Source organism: Anastrepha ludens, chromosome 2, assembly GCF_028408465.1.
Source record: "Anastrepha ludens isolate Willacy chromosome 2, idAnaLude1.1, whole genome shotgun sequence".
Lineage (NCBI taxonomy): Eukaryota > Metazoa > Arthropoda > Insecta > Diptera > Tephritidae > Anastrepha > Anastrepha ludens.
The window spans coordinates 35,117,348-35,133,218 of NC_071498.1; the positions used below are offsets into that span (position 1 = coordinate 35,117,348).

At 39.4% G+C, this 15,871-nt stretch overlaps 1 pseudogene; it reads right to left on the reverse strand.

The window, feature by feature from the left end:
• Positions 1–1,082: 1,082 nt before the first annotated feature.
• The window catches only part of LOC128857114 (spectrin alpha chain-like), a 54,823-nt pseudogene continuing 40,034 nt past the window's right edge, over positions 1,083–15,871 (reverse strand).

Below are 15,871 nucleotides of genomic sequence, written 5' to 3' on the forward strand. Positions count from 1 at the left end.
AGTTAAATGGAGGGATGTAGCTGTGCAAGCTATAGTCTGCCAAAACTGTGAAGCTAATGCTGGTGAGGATGATGTTTTGTAAATATTTTTCAAAGGGAGAATGGAATACATCAAAGTTCTGAAAAAGGCCCTGTATTGCATGTGTCCTAAACTATATGGATTATATTTATTTATTTATTTATTTACAGACGTGAAATAATAATACAATTATTCTTACCCGTAAAAAAAGAGCACTGGCTGCCACGACCTTCGGCTCGCTGATGTAAAAGTAGCATATAGTTAGCTTAAAGGTCTTACATGTAAAAGGAGACTAGAAAACTTAGTTAATTAAGACTATGGTAAAAATATAGTAACTACATATGTTAGAGGAGCAAACATCAAATCAATTTTTTCAATCCAGATTTAACTAGAAACTCTAACATTTTTGATATATTTTCTGAGGAAGTAGTTTTTAACAGTGTAGAAGGTCTTTGGTTTCGGAAGATACTTTATTGTGCATTACAGGTATGGTGCCTGTGATATATAATTTGTATACGTCTTTTTTCGAAACATAGTCGAAAGATGTTAGTGGCTGTTTCCCAGCGAGTTTAGCCCGTTCGTGCGCTAGATTGTTCCCTCTTATGCCTGCATGGCCTGGAACTCACATAAGTTTTATGCGGTCGGTATTTTTGATAATTTGCTCCGGATACAGGAGATGATGTGCGTCTTGTTCATTGTGTTCATTATCGAATATATTTATATGTTCATATATTTTATTCATTGATTTATTATAGCCAGCAATATACAGAAAAATCGCGGCTGCACAACTTGTCGTCGACGAAGTCTTTTTTTCAGTGTTTTTTTATACACTGATTTAAAAAAAAAAGAAATAAAAATAATAATCGACCAAAAATTATTTTGGAAGCAAAGCCTAGCATTCCGAATTTTATTGCGATTGTACAAATACTTCAGTTGAAGCCAAACGACAAAGCTTTGCTGGAGTTATGCGCGCGGCCGACTTAAAAATTTGGCTTCGAGAAAAAATAGTTTGTAATTTCGCGCATTTAGGCATTTTTCCAACTCCATTTCTAGGCACTTTCTTACTAAAGTAGTAAGGCAAAGAAAAAAGAAATTAAGAAATCTTTTAGTGAATCTTTAGATACTCCAGAGTGTCAGAGAGATTACGTGCTTGTATTTGTTGGTCAAGCTGATCCCATTGCTGGGCCAGGCCTATAGTTGATTGTTCTGTGTAACGATTGTCCAATATCAAATGTTCCTCTAGTAATGCTCCCAATTCTTTGATTTTCTTCAAGTAAACACGACGGGCGCGTACTTCGACGGCCTTGCTTCCACTTGCTATTCCAACAAATCGGAATCTTCCGTCATGCTAGTTCTTCTTTTGGTTAGCCACGCATTCAAAAGATTAGCATGTTTTGCAAATTCCTTTCGCCAATTCGCCATCTCGTTCAATGATATTTTGCAAGTTGCGCCAGGTTTCTTCAAGAGCTTTCATGGCGAACCAAGTGTATGTGTTAGGCCCAACATTGAAGCTCTTGATCTTCTGATCGAGCGCTGCCATAGCCTTAAAGTCAGCCTCAGCGAACAAAAGTGAAGCATCGCGCAGAGCACGTATTTCTTCGATCTGAATTGCAGCGAACAGGATCAGTAACTCCTCTTCGGCATTTTCGAACCAAGAATTAAAGACGGAAGCTTTCTTCGCAAATGTCAAGTAGAGTTCCTCGATTTGGCGGAACTAATCTTGCATGGTGAACAAGCGTTGTTTGCGTGTCTGAAAGGTTTCCCGCAGTTTGTACCAACGAGCAATGACATCTTCATGACGTTTCAAAATAGCCGCTGATTGAGCGTGATTCGCATCAATAAGTTGGTCCTTTAGAGTGGTTATATTATGAATACCTTCTTGTTCAAGGGCATTGAGGCCAACATAAAATCTCTCTTGCTTTGTTAACAGAATTTGAGCAGTTGAAAGATCGCGCCCATATTCATCGGACCGTACATAGTTCTCCTTATCGGCGATCCAGCTCCCGACCACATCAGCTTACCACATAAATTGCAGGTAAGCAGTAAAAGTGCTCCTTTGCGACGGGCAGCCAATGCATTCAAATTGTCCAGTTTATTGCGAAATTGTTGACGACGTTGTGCAATAGAGTCACCGTGTTGGTTTTTAACTTCCACTAATTCAGTTTATTGATCGCATATTAATGAACAGCGATTCTTGTGAGCTGCAAAGTCCGTTTCAAATGCGTTATGCTTCTTCAAAAGTCCTTGCGCGGGAGCCATTAAATCTCCATAGTCATCAAGCCAGAGTAATTGCTGTTTCTCTGTTATCCAAGCTTCTTCTTCTTCTACTTGGGCTAAAAATTGTTGACATATCAGGGATTCATCCAGCCTCTGGCCTCTTGAGTTCAGCCCAAGCCTAGTTTAGGGACTTAAGTCGCTGTTCAATTTGGGTGAAATTGGAAACATCCATTACCATCCATCACCTGCTTCTTGTACAGCTTGAATTGCTGGTTCGTGTGTTGCCAATTCAGCGTCTAGACGTTTATGTTCCTTTTTCAGATTTTCTACACCGGTCAAATCGCGACCATAGTCACCAAAGCCAACCAGAATTTTTTTTTTTTTTTTTGTCTTTTATCCATAGGCGATATCGGGGAGGAATTGTTGCAAAGTCATTGCCTCGTTCAACCGAGCCTGACGGTGTACAGCCAAATTACAGCTCCGTTCATGGCGTTCATTAATACTTTGCCGTTTCTCCTGAATGTCAGCACTGTAAAATTGGCCGCTGTCGACCAAGGAATCGGCCTGGTTGTTTGTGCCCTTGATGCGGTCTTTGTTTCGTTGTTGTGGTCTAGGGTATGGGATTTTAAAGTCAGTATCATAGCGTTGCAAAAAAGCAAAGTTGGCATATGCCTTCGGAGTAATAGATATGGATAATGAACGTAAAAGACGAATCAAAAATAACACCAAGACCACGAATTTCATTGACTGAGTCAGAAATTAGATTTAAAACTTAATAAGTTGCGGAAAGGGGGAAACTCTGGACTTGGATAACGTCATGTGATAACGCTTACTTGCATTAAAACATAGCAGAGGCCGGTCATTCAGAGCATGCAAGTCTTCCTGTAATAACAATGTATCCGAGAGAGAAAGTTTCAAATCGTCTGTATAGAGTAAATATTTCGAATGCTGTAACAACGACCTACGTCATTAATGAAAAGTATAAAGAATATTGGACCCAGAATGCTGCTTTATGGTACTCCAGAAGTTGACACAAACGTATGGGCTTTGGTATTCCCAATTGCAACAAATGGAATTCTGTTTGACCGGTACGATTTCAGCCATATAGCAACAACAAATAGATATACTTTTTCATATATATATATATATATATTTATAATTTAATTTGTGTTTGCGTCTTAATTTGTGTAATTTCAGTTTCTGCACTGGCTATAATTCAATGGTAATTGACTGTATTTGTGTTCGTTGTTGTGCATAACTAAACCTCATGCATATTTAATGTACAATACACCACCTACACAGGCACATATACAACATATACGCATATAAAGCAATTTTGCACATTATTTTAATATTCTTACATACGCACCAACAAACGTAAAAACATATAGCCATTAACAATATTGGTAAAAGCATTTGAATGATTTAATCTTTGAGTGAATGCACGAGCGGCTGCTCCAGCAATGAATGGATGAGTGTGCCGGCAGACGGCTGACCGCCAAACAATTCATAATGCACTAATTGACAACAATTTATAGGATTTTTTATATAATTTTTTTATGCCACAGTTTATATAATATGACAGACAATTTATGCGCCAGAAAATATTAAAGCACAATGCACCCGAACAAATATTGAAGAATCTCAGATGTACTCATATATTAGACTTGCATATACAAGGTATATACCTATGAAATGAGACTTCCGTAGATGTCGCTAGGAGTATTTTTAAACCTTCCCAAACTTGTTTTTTCGTCTGTCATCTGTCAACAATATTCAGTTCACTGTTTGTTAAGTTTCGTACAACAATGCATTTTTGTCGCTCTTAAAAATGTCCAGTTTGGTGCCTTCAAACTACGATTTGCGGTTATCGTTGATTGTCTGTTATCAATTGAAGAAAAATGCTTATAGAAGCTTATGGCGGACATGCTCTAAGTAGAGCACAGTGCTTCAGGTGGTTTGAAAAATTCCGAAGTGGTGATTTTAGCGTGGAGAGCCGGCCACTGAAAAAGTTTGAGAGCGCCGAATTGCAAGCATTGTTGGATGAAGGTGATGGTCAAACGCAAGAAATGATGACAGAGTAGTTGGGAGTGACCCAAAATACCATTTCCAAACGTTTGAAAGACATGGACATGATTTTAAAGGTCGGAAGATGGGTGCCGCATAAACTGACTTGATGACAATGCACTGCCACATCGAACAAGAACGACCCGGGAATTGGGAACCCCTGGTGCATGCGGCTCACCTTTCAGACTTGGCGCCTTCCGATTATCATTTGTTTGCATCAATGGGCCAGCACTTTCTGAGCAGCTCTTCAATTCTCACGAAGAAGCCAAAAAATGACTCGATGATTGGTTTGCGGCCACAGACGGCCATTTTTTTGGCGCGGCATCCACAAATTGCCTGAGAGATGGGAAGAATGTGTCGCTAGCGATGGCTATTATTTTGAAGATTAAAATTGTAACCATTTTTTGTTAATAAACGTTTGAAATTGAAAAAATTGTCTCATTTCATAGGAACATTTCCCGATGTACTCGTATTCATTCAGTGAGGGGCCTGAAAAAGTTTTTAAAATAGAATGGAATAGAATAGATTGAATAAATACATTCATGAAAGCGAATCTCTTGCTCTTGGGTTGGTTTCGATGGTCCCCTCCTCCGTTCTACACTGATAGATTCGATGTTGAAAAATGAGAATTTAAGCATCTAGACTGTTGTTATAAATGAAACTGGTATTTACTACTGCCAAGTCAGTGAACGCATAGCACAGAGAAGGTGAAAATCGCGGTCTCTTGCTGCACTAAATTCTCAAACGAATTATAAATATACATCCTTTAGCTGAGCTTCTCCTCCAATTTATGGTATGAATCATTCATGTTGGTCTACGAAGGGAAGGACATGTAGTGTTACGCCTACTCCAAAAGGTATGACAAGCCATTGCCTGCCCAGACTGTTTGCCATTTGCCAAAACAGCGTTTCTAGCTCCAGCTCATTGCCTCTTCATACCTATAATGGGTTCTTAATCCAGACCCACCAAATATGATAGTAATCACCTACTCGTCTGCGGCAGTAGGCAATTAATAACAAATAACATTTCAGTTTTTACTTCAATCTTTACCTAAGCTGACTTGAAAAATATTGACTCCATAAATATCATTTTATAAACATCACAGCTGCCTTGCGTGATGGTCTAGCAGTTTACTTTTCAATTAATACTGGGAGCCGAGTACTGTAACAATTTAGGTGATGGGAAGACAGCTACAAAAAACAAAGGTACTTTCATACCCCCTCCACTAATATTGAAGAAGTCAGAGTGAAGTTTGCTTCTTTCGGTCTCAGGATTAGTGAATTTTTCCTACAAGAAGCATGTACGAGTTCGAAACACCTTCGCATCAGCAACACAGCCAAATTCATGTACTTGTAGCCAGCGAAGAGCATGAGGCAAGTATAAGATGGATTGTCTTGACCCTACTACTCGCACAAGTACTTAAATGTCTTATCGGAAAACTCTAAAAGCCCCTATGGGTGTTTGATAACAAACGAATAAAACTATCCTGCATCTAACTTTCACTCAAAGTTTGGTATATTTAACGAACGTTCTTAGCACACTAGCTGTTACCGACAATCACTCGAGGAACTGATTGCTAAATATCTCTGGCATAGTAATACCCTGAAGCCATGTCACACTTGTAAGCTCGTATTTTTCCCCCCACCATTTCTAAATGATAAGATAAAAGACATCTTCAATTCATTTGCGTCCCGATTTACACGTACTTGTTTACTCGTATGTGAAACTGACGAGTTTCGCCAAACCTACCCTAGTATCTCACGGATTCAACGGATTAATCTTTTGTAGTCTAAGTTCATTACTTTTCCATTTCATTACTCACTTCGTTGCCCAAATGAAGGAGTCTAACACTGACAAGTTTCAAAGAATGATTTGCAGAATTACCATGTGTCTAAAAATAAGGTCTGTAGAGGGCAAAGATTTTCTTAAGCTTTTTGCATTGGAGTCAGCATGAAGTTTGTATTAGAGATTCACTGGGTCTATATATAAGAATAGTAACATCACAGGCTTTGCTGGTGTGAAAACCAAAGCGTCTTAGTGTTGTTGACTTGTCTAACGAAGCTCAAAGTATGGAATCCGCTGATCCTATTTATTTTGTTTTGCGCCTGAATGTCGGCTTGTCTAACGTTGTTCGCCCGTCAATGGCGCCAGAAAATAAAGAATGGATGCGGAGCAGGCGCCTCGCATGTACAGCGAAATACCTATATGCGGTTGACTTTCGCCTTAACGGCTGCTCAGCGAGGGAAATGTTTCCTGGATCGGCCTCCGTGGTTTTGGCGGTTTTTTATAGTCGTATTTTCTATCTCAAATTACTTCAAATCGCTGTAGCTCGGTATAGAGTGTAACGTTTATTAACAAAAAATGGATACACATTAAATCTTCAAAATAATAGCCATCGCTAGACACACATCTTCCCATCTCTAAGGTAATTTGTGGATGCCGCGCCAAAAAAATTGGCCGTCTTTGGCCGCAAAACAATCATCGAGCCATTTTTTGGCTTCTTCGTGAGAATTGAAGCGCTCCTTGGAAAGTTCGTGGCCCATCGATGCAAACAAATGATAATCGGAAGGCACCAAGTCTGGTGAGTAAGCCACATGCACCAGCGGTTCCCAATCGTACGTCTCCACCAATTCCCGGGTCGCTCTTGTTCGATGTGGCGATGCATTGTCATCAAGAAAAATTACTTTGTGACACCGATCGGCATATTCTGGGCGTTTTCGGTGTATAGCGCTGTTCAAATCGGCCAATTGTCGTTGGTAGCGTGCACCGTCAACTGTTTCACCTGGTTTTAATAGCTGGTACCAAATCATACCTCGATGATCCCAGAAAACACACAGCATTGCCTTGCGGCCGAAGCGATTTGGTTTGGCCGTTGTTTTTGGCTTGTGGCCGGGCGGACCATACGATCGTTTACGCTTGGGATTGGAGAAACACACCCATTTTTCATCACCCGTAACGATTCGATGCAAAAAGGACTTCCTTTTGAACCGAGTGAGCAGCATTTCACAAGTCCGCAATCATCATTTCAACGATGTCCGCAAATTGTAGTTTGAAGGCACGAAATTCGACATTTTTAAGAGCGACAAAAATGCATTGTTGTATAAAACGTAACAAACAATGAACTGAATATTGTTGACAGATGACAGACGAAAAAAGCATGACATTTGGGAAGGTTTAAAAATAGTCCTAGCGACATCTATGGACTAATAGCTGAAAGTCTCATTTCAAAGGTGAGAGGTATAGGGTCTAAAGAAAAAGGGTGTTTTATGTTTGCTCGCGAATTGTAACATTTTGCAACTGGCAAGTTTTGTACTAATACTCTTTCCTTGGACCAGATGTTTACGAGAGATCTTGCTTTGTAGCACTTCTCCCAGAACTGAATGACCTTTATCCCTTCCTCTGAGGGCAATGTATTTAGCAGTCATAATTTAACTTATCAGCTGATACTCTAAAGATTCAGAAGAAACGTATTTAAGGTTGGATTTCGTGGGGTTTATAACTACTTACCCTGCTTTATAGTGTATTAGGTGACATATTTAGTAATTGGCGTGCCCTAATTTTATAAGGATGTCTCTTTCTTGCGGAGAAGCAAAAAACATCTACCATTGACCGCTTCATATCGACTAAGAGTAAAATTTGGCAGTGGCTGTATCAAGAAAAATGTTTAATATTTAATTTTTTAAAAGTCCCAAGTCCCATACATACGTACACACATATACAGATACTCCACTGTATGCACATATTTAATTGTTAAATTATGTTTAACCGCCTACAAATTAGTCGCAAGCCATCAAAAGCAACATTCATCATTTATCGAAAGCATTTGTGGTATGGCTCGTATATTCCCTGAATTACCACCCTGCCACCAAACCACTCATTATATTCGCCAACCGATCCACCATCAATGCGGCAATTCCATAATTTACCAACACAATAACGACATGGACCAAAGCGATTTAAAAGGCAAATATGGCCACGAAATGTGCAGCCTCGTGTGCTGTCCGTCATGCGCTCGTAGCTGAAGACCACAAATTAATAATTCAAAATTAAATTCACAAGCGTATTCTATGTGTCAAGTGGATTAAAATTTTGTTATTTTCTGAATGGCTGAAATGGCAAGCCAACAGACGGCAGCACACGGCACACCAAAAACACCGTGGAATGTTTAAATCGTAAGGATATCCTGAAAATATTGTGAACAGTAAAAATAAAGAACCAAAATATATGCATACACATATAAATCTATACATACATACATGCCTATATGTGTTTATATGTATATGTACATATCAGTAGACAACCGCGCTCGTGCAGGGGTATTTTGTTTTTAAGGACTAACGACTTACAAACACTCAAGTGTACTTGAGGTATACCTACTTGAGTACTTAGATGTATCTATGAGTGTGTGCGCTTGTATGCTTTCCTATACACACGCACACGAGTACGCACATTAACTGCTTAAGTCTAATGACACTGCTAATTTAGATAAAGAAAAAATTAAATAGGAAATCTGAGGCAACCTCTAAAAATTCCATTACACTTTACGCCATAACACAAAAACCCACAAGAATGTCTCAATCTCTAAATGTGACACAGCACAGCAAAGCAGAGCAGCAGCGCACATGGTGAATGAAGATGAAAATGGTAATGGCAATGGCGATGGCGATGGTAATGGAGATGAAAATGGAGATGAAGCTGAAATGGTGATGGAGATGAAGATGACGAGCAGGATACAATATGAAGGGGACGGATGCCTACTACTGCCGAATGCTGCTTCTCAACTTGGTTGTTTTCACCCTTGTGATTGTTGTTGCTACTGTAACATCCTGTCGCCGCATTACCAATGCATTCCCCGAAATTCATTGCCGAGCAAGGGCAAACCAAACAGCAGCACAACCATTGCGCGCGCGGCCCAAAACCAACTATGAGTATCACGAGCGAATAGAATCGGTGGAAATAGTCTGGTAACCGCAACGAAGACTCAGCAGACGGAGTTTGCTAGCAGCTGCGGTAGTTGTGGCCGTGAAGCCAACAAAGGCAGTCGAGTAGCCGCAGGATTTATATGGCACGCTCATATACAAAGCATTACACTGAACTAAGTTTCTCTATTTAAAATTGTAGAAAAGTTGCGTTGAATTGAAGATGCGGTAGTGGTAGTAGTGTTGCGGAAGAGTGAAGTTGTTCAAAAAAGAAAACACGCAGAAGAAAACAACTGAGAGCAGAAACTGACTGTCTGTTGCCTACAATTCGGAGAGTACTCCAACAATATTTGCTCTGCCTACTCCACATACACTAGTGCTGATAACATTGTTCAAACGCACTCTGCTCTCTCTTTCAAACTGGAATTAATGCTCAATAAGCGCTTTTGTAATGTGAAACATACACTCCTAATACTCCTGTACACTCATTCTGTGAATTTCTCTCTGACTCACTCATATTTGCTCTGCAACAAACTTTGTCACTCATCAACTTTCGCGCTTCACTCACTCTCGCTGCTATGCTCAGTGTGGCACAAATTTGTTATTGGTGTGTCAGCATAGTAGTTAGCATGGCTGCTTAGCGTTTTTTTCTTTGTTTTCACACAACTCCTTTTTATTATTATTATACTGGTGGACGTAATACGGAGATGTTTATTGTTTTTGCCATTCTTACCACAATCATGTTGTTGCTTCTGTTGTTGTCGCTATGGCAATGAAACAAAATGAATCGCAATGGCAAAGCAAATAACTGCATTTACATTTGCACACACGCAGAGTCACCCGCAATGCATACACGCTCTTACACACATACGCGTACTCACGAACTTCTTTTTCTCCTTGACAGTTACCACACCAGTACTCAATTTTGTATTTTTACGCACCAACACTCCTACCGTCTCTGCTTACCGCTACCGACAATTTCCTTACTCTCTATCTCATCCTGCTCTTTTACAGCTGCGAGTAGCATTAAAGTTTTGAGCATTCATCCACATTGAGGGTGTTCTTGTTACACCACAACTTTGCTCCACTCTACTTCACTCCAAAACGACTTTGATTAATAAAACTATGGCAAATACTTGTACGCAGTTGAAGTTGGTGCCACCACACATAATTTCTCTCAGTGATGATGTGGTAACGTTGATGCTGTAGCACAGTGATGCTACCTCACAGTGAAAGATTTATAAAATTTCTTCGAGTATTTATACTTAAAAAAAAAAGTAGTTTTATACCCATGCGCTTCTCCACAAGAGTATTATTATTTTGCTCCTTTCCTTTCTATTTTTGTATATATAGTAAAAATATAGGTGATTCAAAAAGTGCCAGAAATGTCGCATTGTATGACTTGAAATCACGACTAGCTACTATGAGGAGCTTTTTCAAGAAATACACTCCGAAGCTTGCCATTGCCTGCCGAGTGGCGACCCCTATTAGAAAAATGTTTTTCTTTAATTTTGGTGTTTCACCGAGATTTGAACCTACGTTCTCTCGTTGAATTCCGAATGGTAGTCACGCACTAACTCGTTCGGGTACGGCGGCCGCTTGGTTTAGAGTATTTTTACTAAATTTAAAACAAATTAGTTTTAGCTACTCTCAAATCTGCAAAATTGCTGCATTAATAGATACAAAGTTGGGCAGTTGTGTGGTGATTTACTTTTTGAAATGTTTAGTTTAGTTTTTGAATAAAGTAAACTATCCAAATTATAAGTAAGGAATAGGGTAAGAGAGTCAAGCTGAAATTGTAGCCATTAATGGCACATTTGGAGAAGTCTTTATTTACTCTGATAGCCAAGCACCGATTAAATTTCTTGGTGGGGTTGTCACTAATTCCATCATTGGTCGCAAATGCCGGCCATCTTTTAACGAGATGACGGAATATTTGCGCATCCATATGATATGGATGACAAACCATAGTGACATAGCAGGGAACTTAAGGCACACAAATTAGCGCCTCCCTCTTGATATAGAGATTGCAGAGATTGTACAATCTGTATGGTACATATAGCACTCTCAGTTCAGCCAACACCAGTTGGGTAATAATCAGGCATGGAATGCTATAAAAAGAATTTGGCCAAAATGGGACGCCAGACACTCTACCTTCTATTTAATCGGTCAAGGAAAAACGAATCTATATTAGTTGCAAAAACAGGCCACTGTCTCATAGCTCGACAAGGTCAAAGATTGAACGTTCGATATTTCGACTATTGTGAAAGCTGCTATAATGAGAAGGAGCAAGAGTCCGTTAGACATCTTCTCCGTTACTGTCCCTTGTCACATGCCACGAGCTTTATATACTTTGACTAATCGTTCTTGAATGATACTGATGGCCCAAGGGATAAAAGTAGCAGCCTGATCAATGGGTTTGCACTTAAAACAAAATAGTTTAACGAGGAGCAGCAAACAAACTACTACTTTGGTATCACAAAGGATCGGGAACGGCCTAAGTGAGTGTTTTTAGAAATCGAGTGCCACTTGCACCTACCTTCCTGCCTACCTGAGCAAGGACCAACAGGAATTTCGAAGCATTTTTCTGTTAGCAATCTTACACTTCTTAATTTTGAATATGATTAACACTTGGATCGCTCTTCCACATTTAAAGCAATGATGGCTGTTTTTTTCGATATTCATAGGGATCCATTCACCCTTCTAATTGGTTGGTTGAAGTAGTAGTTCCCCAAGAATCCAATTAGCGATTGTACACGATTTAGTTGCCACAATTGAGAAATCTTACGTCTATACCAGCCAGTTCTTCGAAGTGTTCAGAAAGGGGTTTGCCAAGGGTTAACATCCTAGTCTGCCATTGGGCGGGCACAGAGAAAGTTGATTACAACTACTACTGTATGGTTGCCTGCTCTCCTATGGACTAGAAGCCAGTTATCACTGCCGTGAGTCTGCAAGCACCGCTTTGTTTCATGTTTAGCAATGTTGACGTTTGTTTATGGTTGCAGGTGGGCCGAACGTTCTACTAACTGCGCATGTTGTCTGATATCTCCATCTTCAATCGGCGATTCGTAGGTAATTGGATATCCTATGCCGAAACTATTTTCTAACACTACTACTTTCTAGTTCTTTTTAAACTGCGTAAAATTCAAAGGAGGAAACGACCTAAATATAGGTTTACAATTCAAGGGCAGCAAGACTATATCAAATCATCTGCCTTGTTCACTTGCTAGTCAGATCTTTCACTAAGCAACTACTGTCTATTTCCTGAGAAGAAATTCGTATTAACAAAGACAGAGTTTAAATCCGTTGAAGAAGTGGAAGAGAAAGCGATGATAGAGGAATGTTTTCAGCTCTATATGGAACAAAGAAAGGATCGTAAAGAGCATTGTCGCATTGTACTCGTATGTGTAGGAAGAGGGGGAATTTACGTATATTGAAAGTTATTATATAAAATAATGTATGTATGCATAAATATTATATATGTGAAATCCGAATGAAAAATATTGTACAGGGGCAGCCTTAAGTTGTGTTTTCTTTATATAACTTAACTAGCATTTTGACGCAGATAATCTTGATCATCTTATGTGGAAACCATATCTGGACGTTCACTCGTGCACGCGATAACAGGAGTAAAAATGTAGATATTTGAACAAAACTTGGCATCTATATTGCCTTTATATCAAGATATATGTATATAATTCGCGCTTACACCCTTTTTGGAGTATTTTGCCGAGCTCCTCCTCCTTTTTATCTCAAGATATGTTGACCCTAACCTTCAAATTTGACTTTTTCAGACAACCCTTTTGGAATCACCTTCTTCTTGTGACTTCCACTCACCAGTTTAAAGACTATTTTCATACTCAACTTCAAAAGACTATTTCCTAATGTACGAGGTGTCTTCAAAGAGTATCGCGAAGTTTTAATTTCCGCAGGTTACGCATGGTACTCATGTCTCTCACTCATGCCGACGAGTTCGACCATTGTGAATGTTCAGTTAAGTGTTTACAGCTGCTTTGCTTCCACGTGTTTCGTATTTCTTTGATTTTTGATTGGCTCGTGCGATTCGAATTTTTTCAATGATTTGGGCAGGAGACGGGTCGCCACAAAATTCGTACCAAAACTGCTCAATTTTGTCCAAAAGCAGCATCGCATGAACATTGCTAATGAGATGTTGGACTCTGTCCGCGACGACCCAAATTTGACTGGTGACGAATCGTGGGTTTATGGTTATGACGTGGAAACCTAAGCTCAATCATCATCAATGGAAGCTGCCGCAAGAACCAAGACCGAAAGAAGCGCGCCAAATTCGGTCGAATGTAAAAGTTTTGCTTAGCATTTTCTTCGATTGCAGAGGAGTTTTTGCCACAGGGTAAAACGGTCAATAAGGAATATTACCTGCAAGTTTTGTGCAATTTTCGCGAAGCAATCGACCAGAAACGCTCGGATTTGTGGAAAAACAAAAATTGGTTCTTGCATCACGATAACGCCCCTGCGTGACTTTTTGGCCACAAAACAACACACTAATGATGCCACAGTCACCGTATTCCCCAGATCTGGTCCCCTGTGACTTTTTCTTGTTTCTGAAACTGAAGAGGTCCACGAAAGGACGAGATAAAGACGGCATCGAAGGAGGAGCTGAACAAGATAAAAAAAATGATTCTTTGAAGACTTTCGAAGATTGGAAAAAACGTTAGCACAAGTGCATAATATCTTAGGGGGACTGCTTTGAAGGGGACAAAATGGATATTAATGAAATAATGAAATATTTTTGAAAAAACACAAATTCGGGACACTTTTTGAACGCACCTCGTAAGTGCTTTTCGCTTTCAGAAAGTTGGAGCTCATATAATGCTATTTGTGAAATACTTAATTTGATAGATTTTTTAATAATTCATCAGTTTGTGGGAATCTTGAGTTGAACTTGGGACAACTCCAAAAATAAGCGCTAAATAAAAAATAAGCAAACGGAAAAAACTAAGTTAAATAGCGTTAAATCGATCGATACTGGTAGCTATACTGCTATGCCGATGCTCGAAGTTTTTTACATGGAAGAAAAACGACGTTGAGTGTTGAAGCAAAAAAATTATAGCTTTCAGACTGCCAATACCATCAGAAAAAAGCAATAATTGCAATGGTGCATGGTACCTATGGCAACGTGTAAATATACATATATAGTTATGTATGTATGGCTGGATATAATCGTATGCAAATGATATTTTCCTTAAAAAAACCAAATTAACTTCCACCAATCATTAACCAGCCAGGCAGGCAATCTACACATTGCATACTCCCAGGCGCAATCTTTTTACGCATCCTTTTGTAAACGTCATGGCATACACACACTTACATATGTACGTCTCCACAACCCATTATTTTTTCACTTCTAATGCACGAGCAGTGACGCTCAATAACCTCACTCCGCAAAGCTATACATATACGTATGTATGTGCGCATGTACGCATGTATATATGTATGTATGTACGTGTTCGGATGCCACAAAAATGTGACACAGCACGACAACGGTCATAACTTCAATTCGCACTGCCACAAGGTTGCCTCACAAGTAGTTAGTAGATATGTAATAGTAAGAGTTGCACACAGCCTTTGCTATCATAGTCACCGCCATAGTTACAGTTACCAAAGGAACCAGCCAAGAGGCAGTGGTTGACGATATCTGCCTGAGTACCTGCACTCGGGCTCTGCTGTCCTTTGCTTAAACTTTCAGACGCTTGTTGGTGGTTAACCGCCACCCAGTCGTATACGTAACATATGACTGCCGAATAGTATTTGCAATATATTTTCGCCAGCAGGCTGAATGCATGTGTGTGAAGATGCTGTGTGGCCTGCTGCTTGACAAAATATTATTTTCTTTTGCTCATGTGTTTTTCCTCTTTTCTACGTTTGCGACTGCCCTTTTTGCCATTTGTTCTATACGTGGGGGTATGTGTGCTTTTGTTTTGCTTTATTTCTGTTTATTTTTTCTCGACTTGTGTTTTTCTTACTTTTAGCCCGTCCCCAAACATTTTCATTACAGTTTTCGGCCACACGTTTGTATTTATGCACAAACATATACACTTAAGTATGGCAATATCTACATATATACCGGCATAGTTGTTGCCATTATTTCGCAATATTCTTAAGTTGACTATTTTGATAACTTCGTTTTTGTTGTTGCTGTCTTCTGTACCCAATGCTTAACTGGAGAATGGAGGTGTGACAGTTCTGGGCGTATAACTTGCATGCATACATAGAGATATGCCAAATTAGCAGGGCACTAAGGAAGGTGCTTTCCTTATTTATCGCACAACATTTTCAAATTCAAACCTTACAGGCGTTGGAAAGGTATATGAAAGTCAGAAAAAATTGTGCAGAATGGGAGCCTGTTTATTTAACAGTTTATTGATTATGTTGAAGAGAAGTATACACGGTCAGCATCGGAAAGTTATCTTAGGTGGTGTTGAAAGTAGAGTAGTATATATTTATTCTTTTATTGTACCCTATTAATTCCTGTTTCGGTTCCAACATGAGCCTCAATTTTCACTCACCAGAGTCAACTGAATTGCTAAAAGTTTTCATTCTCTGCTAGTAAAACATACTGATGCATACACATATCCTTCAAACGATGAAGGAGCTATGCTAGACCTACTTAG